Source organism: Indicator indicator, chromosome 7, assembly GCF_027791375.1.
Source record: "Indicator indicator isolate 239-I01 chromosome 7, UM_Iind_1.1, whole genome shotgun sequence".
Lineage (NCBI taxonomy): Eukaryota > Metazoa > Chordata > Aves > Piciformes > Indicatoridae > Indicator > Indicator indicator.
Window position 1 is genome coordinate 284,033 of NC_072016.1, and position 14,410 is coordinate 298,442.

The window sequence follows — 14,410 nt, forward strand, 5'->3', positions numbered from 1 at the left end:
GGCAAAGGTGGGCCTTAGCCACACTCCGAGGCAGGTCTGAGTGCACTTCAGTGTGTCCCTGAGCCTGCTGTGTGCAGCAGGAACACTTGCAGTGAGGCTGCTGCCAAAGGTAGCTTTGCAGGGTGGGTGGCAGCTTCTGTGTGAAAGGATGAGTGCAATACTACACAAGGCTGTGCTGAAGGGGTCCTGTTTGGAGAATGCATTTGTCTGCTCAGCCCTGCATGAGTAACCTGTAGGAGAAGTCAGAGTAACTTCAGAGTCAAGTTTTCACATGTAAGAGAAGAAGCAGCATGGAATTGTCAGGTTTTATTCTGATCTGTTGTTGTCATTGAAATCTACTTCACGACACTGAGCTGTGCTATAACGAAACTGCTCAGCACAGAACTTAACTTTTTCACTTCATGAGAAGAACTGTGAAATGCTGAGGCTTTAGATTATTCCAAACTCCTGAAGTCCCCTAGTTTGATTATAAATGTTTTGAATTCTCAGAACTTAAACATGCAAGAAGTTTGTAAATTAAATAGAATGGTCAGTGGTAGAACTCTCAGTTCTCTCACACACCTAGAATAGATGGGTCTCTAGCATGCCTGATTTCTCCACACACTGATGCAGTAACTGCTGTGGAAGCAGCAGGACTGACTCAGTTATTCACATAGCAGCTTTCAGTTTTTCCACTAGAAAAACGTTGTCCATCAGGGCCAGAGAGCTGATCCCTGGGTCCTTTCCCCTGTTGTCTCTCACCAGTTCAAAGCTCTGCTCCAGCTGTGCTGAAGCAGGTTGGAGATGCAGAAGGGGATTGTCACAGTCAAGATGCCAACTCCCCCCTGAGGGCATGAACAAAGAGATGAACTCATAGAGCTCAAGAAGCTGTGGATTACTCCTCTCTGGAAGTGTTCAGGGCCAGGCTGGATGGGGCCTTATTTTGTCTGGTCCAGTGCAAGGTGTCCCTGCCCATAGGAGGAGGTTTGAAACAGATGACCTTTAAGGGCCCTTCCAACCCAGTTTAGTGGTGATGGTAGCTGGGTTAAGGTTGGACTCAGTGATCTTAAAGGCCTTTTCCAGCTGTAATGGTTCTGTGATTCTATAAGCAGTCAGGTTGGCAAAGGGTGGAAGGTTTTCATGGGCAGAGTACCACAGCAGTTACTGGTTAAAGACCCAACCAAAAGAGCCAGTCTGGGTGACAGCCCCACTGCCCAGCCACCTGCAGGCTGTCACAGCTGCGTGCCAAGGCTGATGCAGAGCTCTTGGGGTCATGTCTGCTGAAGCTAGGGTGAGCAACAGCTGGTGCAGTAGGGGCAGCTTTGTGTCTTTTGGACCTCCACTGCTAAGAGGAACTAACAGAGGATGGAGGTGTTGCAGTGTCTGAGGCTGCTCCTGCTGGGTGCTGAGGGAAGATGTGGTGTTTTGTGGCAGGTTATGGCATGTTGCTGCCGTCAGCATGCATGGCATGCCATCAGCGTGGGCGTAGTGTGATGGCTGCAGGAGACAATGACTGATTCAGCTCTCCTGGCAGCTACTGGCTTTTGTTCACACCCCTCTGGAGGGTGGGAGGTGCTGGAGAAAGCTCCTGCAAGGCCTCCTTTGGATGACTGCTGAGAGAGCCCAGGTGTAACTCGGGAGCATGATTGATAGGACAGGTGAACACAGACCCATCCTCAGGTGCTTCTGGAACAGAGGCACTGAAAGGGCATCACAGTGTGATGCATCAATTGGATGGAGCTGCTGACAGACACATTGCACTTGGATGCACGTCATGGTCATGTTGGCCATAAATGTGGCTGTGGAATGACCACTGCTCCTCTGGAAGCTCGTATTGTCACTTAGTTGTTAGAGTTTTAGGCGTTTGCTTTGGTGTTATCTTATCTTCTAGTGCCTAGAAACCATCAAGGGTCTTGGAAGCCACCTCTTCATCCCTATGAGATCCTAGAAGCTTTTTATTTCAGTGTAGTCCCTACTGCAAGGATATATTAAGGAATTTCTGGTTTGTATCACCTAAAAAATACCTCCTCCAAATTCAGCTGTATGCTTTTGATAGCATCTTAGTCTCCTGCGTGTCTGGAAGCTCTGAATACATTAGCAGCCTAAACCAAGTTACTGCATTAATCTGCTGAAACCCAAGATTCATGCCTCTGACTCAAGGTGGAGTAAGCACATTTAGCAGATGGAAATGCACTTCAGCATTTGGCAGGTATGTTTATTGGAGATGCTTTTTGGTCTTTGTGAAGTATTCTGGAGAAGCTTCCAGTTCTCTGCAGAATTTTATGATGTTCATGTTCTGTCTCAATTTTTCTGCATTAGAAACTGAGCTAACAGCCATGCATCTGCTTTCGTAGAGCTGTCTGCCAACTGCAGCTGATGGAATTTGTGTCATTTTAGATTTCTCCTGTGCATTGCTTCAGTAAGTGTTCATTTCAAAAAGGGGGACTAGAGCGTCAGAATTGATGTTGATCTGATGTCAGCGGCAAAGTTCTAAAGCAACTCCACGTGCTCCTCAATTTGTCTAGAGTCACTTCTATCAGCAAGCATTGCTCTTACAAAACAAAACTGCCTTTTGACTCCTACTGACTGCTTTAGAGTTGTGCCTCTCTGTTGCCCGAGACACAGGACTCTGTGAATTCTTGTCATCTGTGGCAGAAGTGGTGCTCTTCATCTGTGGTGATCTACAAGACAATAATGAGTGCTTGGTCCATTATCAAATGGCATTCGGTTCCACATAGAATGGCTTGAGTTGGAAGGAACATTAAAGATCATTCAGTTCCAACCCCTTGCCATGGGCAGGGGCACCTCCCACTGGACCAAGCTGCTCAAAGCCTCCTCCAGCCTGGCCTTGAACACTTGCAGGGATGAGGCCTCCACATCAAGTGCATGCTCTGCCTGTATTAGCATCACTAAATAGAGTAAAGCTGTGCAGAAACATCTTCAGAATGATGTAAGCTGGCTAGTAAGAAATGATTGTGCTTTCATACAGTTAAAGAGCACAGGATGAGTGATGGAGCTGAAGCCTTCAGTGAAACACTTATGAATAGTGTAGGGCATGTGGCAAGTAAATATTGCTTGACTTAAGCAGAATAAACCTTTCCCTAAGCTGCTGAAAGCAATATAGTGTGTTCCGTCAGAAAGGTTTGCATTCATGAACTCTGGCCTGCAGGGTTATGTTACCTGCAGGGATTTTACCTAGTCTTACAGAGTTATTCTTACAGAGATAACTAACTAGCACTTTCCTGAGAATACTGGAGACCTTTTTGGGTATCTCCACTTGGACTTTGAATCTCCTTGGCTTTGCAGCAAGCCTGTGCTTTCCTGGTACTTCAATGGGCTGAGCTTTATCTGCTGTGTTGTTTCCTAAAGAATGAAAGGTATTGAACATTTACAAAAGTTCCCACAAAGTCACAGCGGTGATTTGGCCTCAATGAGTAGTTTCAGTTGAGTAATTTTTGTTTGAATTTACAAGAAACTTTAATGAGAGCCTGGCATAGTGAGTTTGTCTCTTCAGGATGCAGCTGTGTGTGTTTCCTCTCGCCCACTCAGCACGAGATGAAAGATGAAATACCCTATTCATGAAAAAGTGCTTACGTGGTGCTTATGGACAGATGAGAGATGATTTTCCATCCATTCGAGTGGATGTCTCTTGGAGAAGGTACCACAGATGAGTCATAACAAAAGACTTCAGATGGCTGTGTTAAGATAGTAACTTCTATGGAGAAAATTTCCTTTGGAGGTGGAGGAAATTCCCTCCTCATCCACTACTAATCAGATGAGCTGCTGCTGCCATGTGTGCTGCTCAAGAGCTGTAACAACAACATTGTGTTTAAGCAATGTTCAGTATCACACAGCCTGATCCCCTCCAGAAAGACTGCTGCTTTATCACCCCTGTAGGTATATCAAATCAATTCTAGTCAATGCCATTTGGTTGCATTATTGCCTGCAAAAACATTTTCCCACACCAGGAGATAAACAGGCACTGGAGGCATTATGTTATGCATGTTCTATTTATTCCATCAAATGTTATTCATCCCTCAAAAGCAGCCTTAAATTAGCAGCTGATCTCTCACAACCCACAGGATTTAACAATTTATGCTAGATACCATTTGCAAAGTGGCAGAAAGTATTAGATTTCAGATGGTGGAAAGAACGTTTCTCGCTTTAAACCGACTCGAGGCAGCAGCTGCTAGAAGCAAGCAAAATGAAATGTGTAAAAGAACAAGATGGTGATCAGAGCATCGACTGCCAATGCCCACGGCTCTGCAGTGTGCTGAAAAAGCTTGGCAGGACCTTTGGAAAGAGGCTCAGAATAGTCTTCTCCCACGTGCTGCTTATAGACCAGTAATCAATGAAAGAGACAAAGACTCAGGCTTAAAATAACTCCTCAGGACCCAAAGATCTCTTCCTGCAAATTCAGCTGTGCCACATTAGCTCTCCAGCTCTTCCCTGAATCAGAATCAATGGACACTCTGAATGGGAATATTTCTTTTTCTCTCACAATGAGGCTTTGGTGTTCAGCAAACCTAACCCTAGAGGTGTGGGTGGAAGATGCCTGAATCTGAAGCAGCCATTCTAACCTCGCAGTGTGGCTGACATAAAGACGTTGTCTGTCCCAAGCAATTTCCTCATGTTCAGATGATGCTATGATAAGAAGTGTGCTGTCATAGAACCACAGAATCATGGTTCTGTGGGGTTTAGGTTGGAAGGGACCTTTAAAGGTCATCCAGTCCAAGCCCCTCCTGTAGTGAGCAGGACATCTAGAACTACATCATGGTGCTCAGTGTCCTGTCCAACATGACATGGAATGGTTCCAGGGATGGGGCATCTACTACCCCTCTGGGCAACCTGGGCCAGTGTATTACCACCCTCAGTGTAAAAGATGTCTTCCTTCATAGAATCATAGAATCAACCAGGTTGGAAGAGACCTCCAAGATCATCTAGTCCAACCTATCACCCAGCCCTAAGCAATCAACCAGACCATGGCACCAAGTGCCTCATCCAGACTCCTCTTGAACGTCTCCAGGGATGGTGACTCCACCACCTCCCTGGGCAGCCCATTCCAATGGGCAATCACCCTCTCTGGGAAGAACTTCCTCCTAACATCCAGCCTATACCTCACCTGGCACAACTTGAGACTGTGTCCTCTTAAGAGCTCTGCTGCTGGTTGCCTGGGAGAAGAGACCAACCCCCACCTGGCTACAACCTCCCCTCAGGTAGTTGTAGACAGCAATGAGGTCACCCTGAGCCTCCTCTAGGCTAAACACCCCCAGCTCCCTCAGCCTCTCCTCATAGGGTTTGTGTTCCAGGCCCCTCCCCAGCTTTGTTGCCCTTCTCTGGACATGTTCCAGTACCTCAACATCTCTCTTGAATTGAGGAGTCCAGAACTGGACACAGTACTCAAGGTGTGGCCTGACCAGTGCTGAGTACAGGGGAAAGAATAACCTTCCTTGTCCTGCTGGTTACACTATTCCTGATCCAGGCCAGGATGCCATTGGCTCTCTTGGCCACCTGGGCACACTGCTGGCTCATGTTCAGCCTACTATCAACCAGCACCCCCAGGTCCCTCTCTGCCTGGCTGCTCTCCAGCCACTCTGTCCCCAGCCTGTAGTGCTGCTTGGGGTTGTTGTGGCCAAAGTGTAGAACCCTTCACTTAGCCTTGTTAAATTTCTATCTGTCTAAACCTCCCTCTTTTAGTTTAAAACCATCACCCCTTATCCTGTCACCCTAAAGGCTAAAAAGTCTGTGCCCATCTTTCTTAGTGTCTTTAAGTGTCAAAAGGCTGAGCTCCACACGAAGGGAAACCACATACCTCTCTTGAGCAAGTTGCTCCAGAAGAGCTGTTTGAGTAAATTGCAGCAGCATCTGTCCAGAGACTCCAACAATGAAGCAGACTTGAAAGCCTGCAAATAGATCAGGCAGCTGTCAGAAAGAGAGGAGTAAGGAACCCCAGCCTGATTTGTGAAGTGAACTCTTGTCAATTTTGCATCAGTTCCTTGCCTCTGGAGCTGTCTGAAGATGAATACTTACTTAGCTTTGATTACAGCCTGCCTGCAGGGCGTATGGGAGCTGGATTTAGACATGGTATTTTTTCCCACCTGCCAACCCCCACCCCCCTTGGATTTGTTTGATAAAAATATCTGGGGTGGGAGAGCTACCTAACAGGCTCAGCCTTCACGCTCCGTGCTTCCCTGCTGCCTTAGTGCTTGTCAGAGGCACTTGGCTGGCATGTGGGCTGCTGGAGTGATACCTTCCTTGAAAGAACATGGAGGTAAGAATCTCTGTGACTGTAATGTGATGTCCTGTGTTGGGAATGCAGCGTTAATGCCTGCTTAATCTTGTTAAAATGGGACAGCAACAGTTGTGCAAAGCCCAGCCTTACTACGTGAGCTTGTGTTTCACTCTGCCTCTTGGAGTGATTTCTTTTTTACATAAGAAAACAAAATCTGCAGTCCAGCCTGGAGAATTCTCACTGACACTGAGCCACCGAGTCAGTTATTTAACCTTCTCTTGCTGTCTGGGTCTGACCTTCATTGTCTTTCTGGAGACGTAAGAAATATGCTTGGCAAGGGGTAAAGCCTGACTCCCATTAGCAGCAGTATTTGATGTCTGTTCTGCCTCTTAGTGATTTGATCATTTTAATGAGGTGCTTGTGGTTGCCATAAGAATTAAAAATAAATAAAGAAAAATAAAAGATACTAAACTGGGACCATGCATCGTGATTTCTGAAAGTGGCTTATGATGGCTTTGCTGTGAGAAGGCTTGGACTGGAGCTGTTTGTGGAAGGACAAACTGTGCTGTTTTTTCATATCCAATACAAATCTGTCGGTGTTCCTGCAGCAAGGCTCTGTGTGAGATGAATGAAAACCAACTGAAGTGAAAAGATGAATTGCTGGAGATGTTGCACATCACAGGCAGCAAGTTTTGACTAGGATTTGAGAAGCCAGTGTGCGCTGTAGGCAAAATTCTGCTCTGAGTGTCCTTATAAATGAGAAGAGAATTTTGCCCTGTTGGTACCAGAGGAAGGATATAAAGACATCAATGTGAGCTCTGCCCTGATGCTGGGTGATGGATTCTTGGTCTCTGGGACATGTAGTACAACATACTGGTCAGCTGGCAGCAGTGCTTTACTTCTTCCAGGGCCTTTGGACCTATGTGTCTGGAGAAGTCATGATGATGCTGGTGCCCCAAATCCTTACCCTTCTCTTCAGCTCTCGTAAGACCTTCATGGAAACAGCTTTGGACATTCCCTTGTGTGCATCTGAGAGTGGTGTGCCTGCAGAGCAGTTGCTGCCGAGACTTCAACCCTGCCTTACCTGGTGGAGAAACCAGGTTCCTGTCTTCTAAACCTGTGTGCTTGTTTCTATCTGACTGGGAGACCACAGCACAGCTTGGAGCTTAGCAGAAGGCCAGAGGTTGGCTGGTTTTGCTTTGGATTTATTTCCTTGTCTAGACTTTTTGTGCTGCAGGTAGCCCAGAATCACAGCCTGGTTTGGATTGGAAGGGACCTTGAAAGGCCATCCAGTCCACCCCCCTGCACTCAGCAGGGACATCTGCAGCTAGGGCAGCTTGCTCAGAGCCCTGCTCAACCTCACCTGGAATGTTTCCAGGGATGGGGCATCTCCCACCTCCCTGGGCAACTTGGGCCAGTGTTTCACCACCCTTACTGTAACAACTGCCTTCCTTATCTCTGGTCTGACTCTCTCCTCCTTTAGTTAGGGCTGCTCTCAGTCCCCCAGCCTGCATTGCCCTCACCCAGATGCAGGACCTTGCACTTGGCCTTTTAGAACTTCATGAGGCTGAACCTTGTTGAATTGATGGATCTGTTTCTAGACTGATTTAAAGCAGGCAAAAGAAAGAACCCAAACCAATACCACAGAAGTAATGAATTATTTCTGTAACTGTTTTTATCCAGTGAAAAACAGTTCAGATCCAAAATGAGTAACACCAAGCTCAGTCATTATTTTCACCTTTTCAAGGCAAATCAAACAGTCTGAAGGTGCAGGTGTGGCACGGGAGAAGCACAGAGGCTGGACCTTGGCAGTTTCTAGACACCTACAGAATGAATATGTAAGAACAGGTTCTGGGGGAAGGCATGGCCATGTTGAGGCTGATCTAGGACAAGCTCTTGCTCTCCTTGCTGCTTGCTCCCAATAATAATCTTTTTGCTCAAGCTGTCTTTATGCCCAGATCAGTCCTTGTGTCACTGAGACAGCCATGGGTGCTCTCTTTTTAGGGGAGTTTGATGGGGTTTTGGCAAATGCAGACTGTGACTTGTGTCATTCTGACATTTTCTCTGGCAGTGTAGTGACAAGAAAAGAGCAGAGCATGTTTGGGTTAGATCTACAGAGAGGAGCCAGCTGGGTTCTGGAGTAAGCCACAGCTTGCTGACTGAGTAACAGTTCATGGGTTTTGTTTGACTTTAGAAGTCTTCAGAGCTGGTTCCTTTAAAGAGTGATTTACACTTGCAGAAGTTTTCAGCAGCTGTTGAGCAGGTTGAATGCACACGCATGGGTTATGAGCACATATCACAGTTTGGAAAATGTGACTGTTTTTCAAGGGATTGCCTTAAAAATGTTTGCAGAGGATTTCTGTAATTTCTTGGTAGATGCATTCATTGATTATGACTTTTTTTTTAAATTGGATTTTTTAAGCAAACAGTAGAATTTTACATAACTTGGATCTGTAGGAGTTGCTGAGCTTTGTCCTGCTGGTTTTCTAAACCACTACAATAGCTGTTTTCTTTCCCTTTTTTCTTTTTCTTTTTCTCTTTTTCTTTTTCTTCTTTTTTCATTGCCTGCACTGTTTATCAGTTAAAGTGGTACACCCTGCCCACTAACTTCCTCGTGCTGTACAAATGCTTCACTACACTTGCATGAATACTTCAGCTTGTTCTGAAGAGACCACGTCTGAGAGCAAAATCATCATGCATCCTGTGGTCTGATTCAATCCTTACCCTTTCCAGTAAGCTCCAGAGCTAAGAAGCACATGTAATGGTCAAGATTTGCAGGGGGTTTGTGTCCAGAGGCCATACACATGTCTTGTACAGACTGAAGAACTGTTGTGGTGCAGGGAGGAAGCTGATCCCTGCTGCTGTGGGCCACGTCGCAACGGGCAATGAAGGACTAGAAAATGAATGATGTGGTTGTGCTGCACTGCTTCTAAATATAGCTTCTTTTTTGGTTGTAAAACTTCTGCCAGCTTCACTCTGCCCCTTCATGTTTCCATTCCTATTCATGTGAGTCAATCATGGTATGGCTGTGGGCAGCGTTTCACTTGGAGACCTAACTCTGGTGTGACTGATAGCCATGGGAGCTCTGGAGAGTGAAGTATTGCCAAAATGAAGTTCATTTCTGGATTGCTTGTGGATGGTGTTGGATCAGCCTTCCTCTGAGATTGCAAAAAACATTTACAGCACAGACTGAGAACTTGAATTAAACAGATCTTCCTGATTTGATAGGGAAGGCACTTAGGCAATGAGAATGTTTATCTAGGTCTGTCCTGAGTCTTTGCTTGTGTCTATTACTTAAGCCCTTCAGTTTGCTGAATGCTTTACTTGTGGCTTAAGGGTTTTTTTGTTTGGCTTTTTACCTCATATTCCTGGGAGGAGTCTGTCTCATCCCTGCCTTGTTCTTTTAGCATTTGGGAGACTTCAAACAACAGAGCTGTTGATCTCTGAAAAAAAGAAGGCATTAGATATGATTAAATTAGGATCCATGTCCTCCTCCAGAAGCTACTGGCCACACGAGATCAGGTATTGCCTTTGGCCTGATCCTTTTGCTTGATTTTTGCTAAAGGTGCTGGTCCTTATTTTTACAGCACCTAGTAGTTTTCATTTAATGTAACAGAAGGAGGGCAAGGGCTGCCTCCTGCAGAGGACGTGTTCCACCTGTCGGCTTCGAGTGACGCTTCAGCTGAAGTATCTGCTCGTGGTGAAACTGCTTCTCGTCACGTGGGGACAGAACAGGCATCACAGCAACTACGGTCTGCTGATAACAAGAGACCATCAAATGCTCTTGTGTTTGCACACAGCAATAGTTCTATCATTTGGCTTTTGCTCAAAGGCAATCAGACTCCTTGGGAAAAGGAACTCGTTCCTCTCAGGTCTGACGAGCATATCAGCACACAAAATCCTCGATGTGAAGTCTGCTGTGACTGGCAGCAGGAAAATGGATAGGGAGGTTTAGGCTGGAGGTGAGGAGAAAGTTCTTCACAGAGAGAGTGGTTGGCCATTGGAATGTGCTGCCCAGGGAGGTGGTGGAGTCACCATCCCTGGAGGTGTTCAAGAGGGGATTGGACGTGGCACTTGGTGCCATGGTTTAGATAGGCATGAGGTGTAGGGTGACAGGTTGGACTCGATGATCCTTGAGGTCTCTTCCAACCTTCTTGATTCTTGATTCTTCTTGAATTGAAGAGATCTTGCTCTGGGAGAGTGCAAAGCCTGTCTGTGGAGCTGTAGATGAGGAGCATGCTTTGGCTGGGCTTCGTAGAATCACTGGGGTTGAAAAGGCCCCCAAGATCATCCAGTCTGACCATTATCCCTGCTCCACTAAGTCCACCACTAATTCATATCCCCAAGCATCACATCTGTATGGCTTTTAAACACGTCCAGGGGTGGTGAGTCAACCACCTCCACAGTCAGCCTGTTCCAATGTCTGACAGCCCTTTCAGTGAACAATTTTTTCCTGATGTCCAGCCTAAACCTCCTCAGGTGCAGCTTGAGGCCATTCCCACTTGATCTATCATTTGCTCCTTGGGAGAAGAGACCAGCCCCCACCTCATGACAACCTCCCTTCAGGTAGTTGTGGGTCCCACCTAAGATGAGAGTTAGTGGAGTATTCTCTCACTGCTCATAGATATCCGTATTTTAGGCTGTGACATGTCCAACATGACCATCTTAGCTCAAATCTTCAGCTGGCACAGAGACCTTTGTCCCCTTCTCCTACCTCTGGTTAAGGCCAGTGATAAATGCTCAGTGAAAGACTGCAAGAACAGGTATTGATCGATTTCTCCCATCCTGCTCTAACTCTGAGAATAGAGGAGAGCTACCATTGATAGATTTAGTCTCCATTAATTGTCTGATGAGTCCATAATTTTGGCCTCAATGGGTTCCACGTTTTAATTACATTGTGTGAAGAGGGAGCAAAATGCCGTAGCCTATCAAAGAGAGGAGCCAGTTGTGTTACTGCTGTGCCTGAAGTGTGTTTATCACGGGGCAAACAGCATGCCTGGTAGCAGGAGAAGCTGCACAACGGTGAAAGTAACAAAGCTGGTGTGAAATGTAGCCTTAGAAGTGCCAGCAGCACTGCTTTGATCTCATCTGAAAGCACAGTCATTATTACAACTGGTGACCTGAAAAAGAGCTCACACATTTAGATGTCCAGAGGATGTGTGTGCATGTAAAATCTATTCCATCTGGTTGATCTTATGCACAGAGAAGGAGAGTTACAGTTATATGGCTGGGGATATGAAAGTCGTTGCTTTTTACAACCATTTTGATTGCAGGCTTCCCATACAGCCCTTGAAGAGAAAGGGGAGGGATTCTATGCAATGTTTGTTTGGTAAAGCAGAAGTTCAGCCCTTTTCCACACAGTGAACAAAGTCAGGTGACTGATGAGAAGTCCTGAATGTTTCATTTGTGGTGGAATTTATCTTCTTCCTCTGTTTAGCCTCCTGTCTGGTAGTGAGTAGCACGTTGTGGGTACTGAATTGGTGGTATTTTATTGTAAGGCTCCAGCAGACAGCTCTGCCTTCTGCTGTTTGCTTTTGTGGCAAAGCCTGGGGCCTGGCACTGTGCACCCTACTGTTCCTTCTTGTAGGTAACAAAGAAGTTACACAGGGTGAGTAGCAAAGAAAAGGGCTCCCCTGGTTGCTATCAAGTTCTCCGTTGCATATAAACATATTTCTCAATTTGAGTCTGCTTTAATTTGGAAGAGTGATGCAGGTCTGCTTGGCTTCAGCAAGATTATATTGAAATATGTATTGACTATTGAGTATATATACTGAAATATATTGAAATATCAGACAGCTGCTGTGCCCTGCTGAGACCACACCTGGAGCATGGTGTCCAGTTCGGGACTCCCCAGCTCAGGAGGGACAGGGATATACCAGAGAGCATCCAACAGGGGGCTGTGAGGATGCTGAAGGCACAACAACATCTGAAGTGTGGTTGCCAAGAAGAAGGAGCCAGGCTTTATTCGGTAGTGTCCTGTGATAGGACAAGGGGAAAAGGATAAAAACTGGAACCCAGGAAGTTTCAACTCAATGTCACAAAAAATTTCTTCGCTGTGGGGGTGCTGAAGCCCTGGAACAGGCTGCCCAGAGAGGTTGTGGAGTCTCCTTCTCTGGAGACTTTCAGGACCCATCTGGATTTGTTCCGGTGTGACCTTCCTTAGGTGATCCTTCTTTTGCAGGGAGATTGGACTCCCTTCCAACCCCTACCATTTGATGATTCCATTATTTTTTTTTTCCCATTCCACCTTGTGCCATCTCTTATATCCATGTTTCCTGACTTTGGAGATTCTCCCAAGTCCTCATTTTCACAAGGAGGGTTGCTTTTGCCCAAGGAGCTTGAAAGGGTTTGTGTTGATTTCTGCTTTGTGGTTTACATTTGTGTAGGACAGACAAACACCATATAGACAGCAGCATAAATAATTCAGCATTCACTTCAACAAGAGGAAATGACTTGCTGCATTATTCAACCATACACACAGGCACTGCTTGTTGTGTAAAGAGAGCAGCGTTCTGCCAGTGAGCCCACAGCAGCTTTACAACCAAAGCAGTAAAAGACATCAATGGTTTATTACTGACTCAAAGCTCATAACCTTGCTTCTGCCTGCACTTCACATCCTTCTGCTTTCAGCAGTGAAATACAAAAGTGTGACTGGGGCTGTGACTGCTGGCAATGCTGAAGGGAAGAAATAAAAGAACACTGAAAATGTCTTGATTTCGTGGGGTGAATGATGAAAGATCCTGGCCTTCTGGTGGGCATCCCTCATAGCCTGGTAAGAAGCTGGGGACTAAACTTCCATTGAAAACTTCCTGGTAAAGAGAAAGGAGTGGCAAGAGGGAATAATATCCTGGCTTTTATGTGTTCATTACATTGGGGTTTTATTATGTGAACAGGGAGTGGAAAATCATCTAGCAGGATATGTCTGCATCCAGTGGTTAGTGAGGAGTGAAATCCATGCCTGTGTTCTGTCAGCTGGGCAGTGTGTCCCAGTGCCCTGTGCCAGCCCAGCAGGCTGATGCCCTCATGAAGCATCCTGATGTAGTCTGCATGCATAGGCTGGCAAAACTATGGTCACTGCTGTGCTAAGCTCTGGGCTTTACTGTAACCTAAGAATATTCCTTTTTTTTTTCTCTCTCTCCTTTTTTTGCCCCCCTGAGTCACCTTCCAGGTCCATTGCTTTACAGAAGTTTGTAAGAGTAGTTGCTCAGAGAAGCCTTACACTGATTTCTTTCTCTTTGGCTTAAATGTAGTCAGTAACGATTATGCCATGCTTTCTGTCTGCCTCATCTGACTTCTAGAATAAGCTCATTAAGGAAATTAACTTTTTTTTTTTTTTCTGTAGGAAGATATTTTGCAAATAATTTTGTCCAGTATTTTTCTCTAAGTAATTATTGCTGAGACCTTGAAACACAGCCTGCTTGGACTGATTGCAGAAATGCACCCATGTGTGACAGTGTTAGGCAGGAGAGACATCAAGAATACAAATAATTGTACAAGAGCACTTTGTGTCAAACAAAATGCAGCTAGAGGAGCGATGGTGAATGCAGGCTCTGCAGAGACTGCCCTGCTTGATCTGGAGACTAGTGCAGGAATGAACCAGGAGTCATTATCTAGAATTACAGCAATTTGTCTTAAGAATTAAAAATGTCTGTTGAAAGAGCTAAAGACAGAATAGCCAAATTCTGGGACTCATAGCTGTCTGATTTAGGGTGTTGTGGAGTAATCAGAGGACCCTTTGTGTATCATTGTGTTGTCATGAGGACTTGTGTTCATTTCTGGGGCAGGGAAGTTTCGCAAAGGTGCACTTTGGAAACAGACTCACACAACGGCTTGAGCTGGAAGGGACCTTAAAGATCATGCAGTGCCACCCCCCTGCCATGGGCAGGGACACCTCCCACCAGCCCAGGTTGCTCGAGGCCTGGCCTTGAACACTTGCAGGGCTGAAGCACCCACAGCTTCTCTGGGCAACCCACTGCAGTGCTTCACTACCTTCATGGTAAAGAGCTTCTTCCTAATGTACCCTGCTCTAGTTTCAAACCGTTGCCCCTTCTCCCGTCAACACAGGCCCTTATGAAAAGTCCCTCTCCAGCTCTCCTGTAGATCCCCTTCAGGTTGCTATAAGCTCTCAGCCTTTGCTTCTCCAGGCTGAGCAAACCCAGCTCCCCCAGCTTGTCCTCATAGGAGAGATATTCCAGCCCT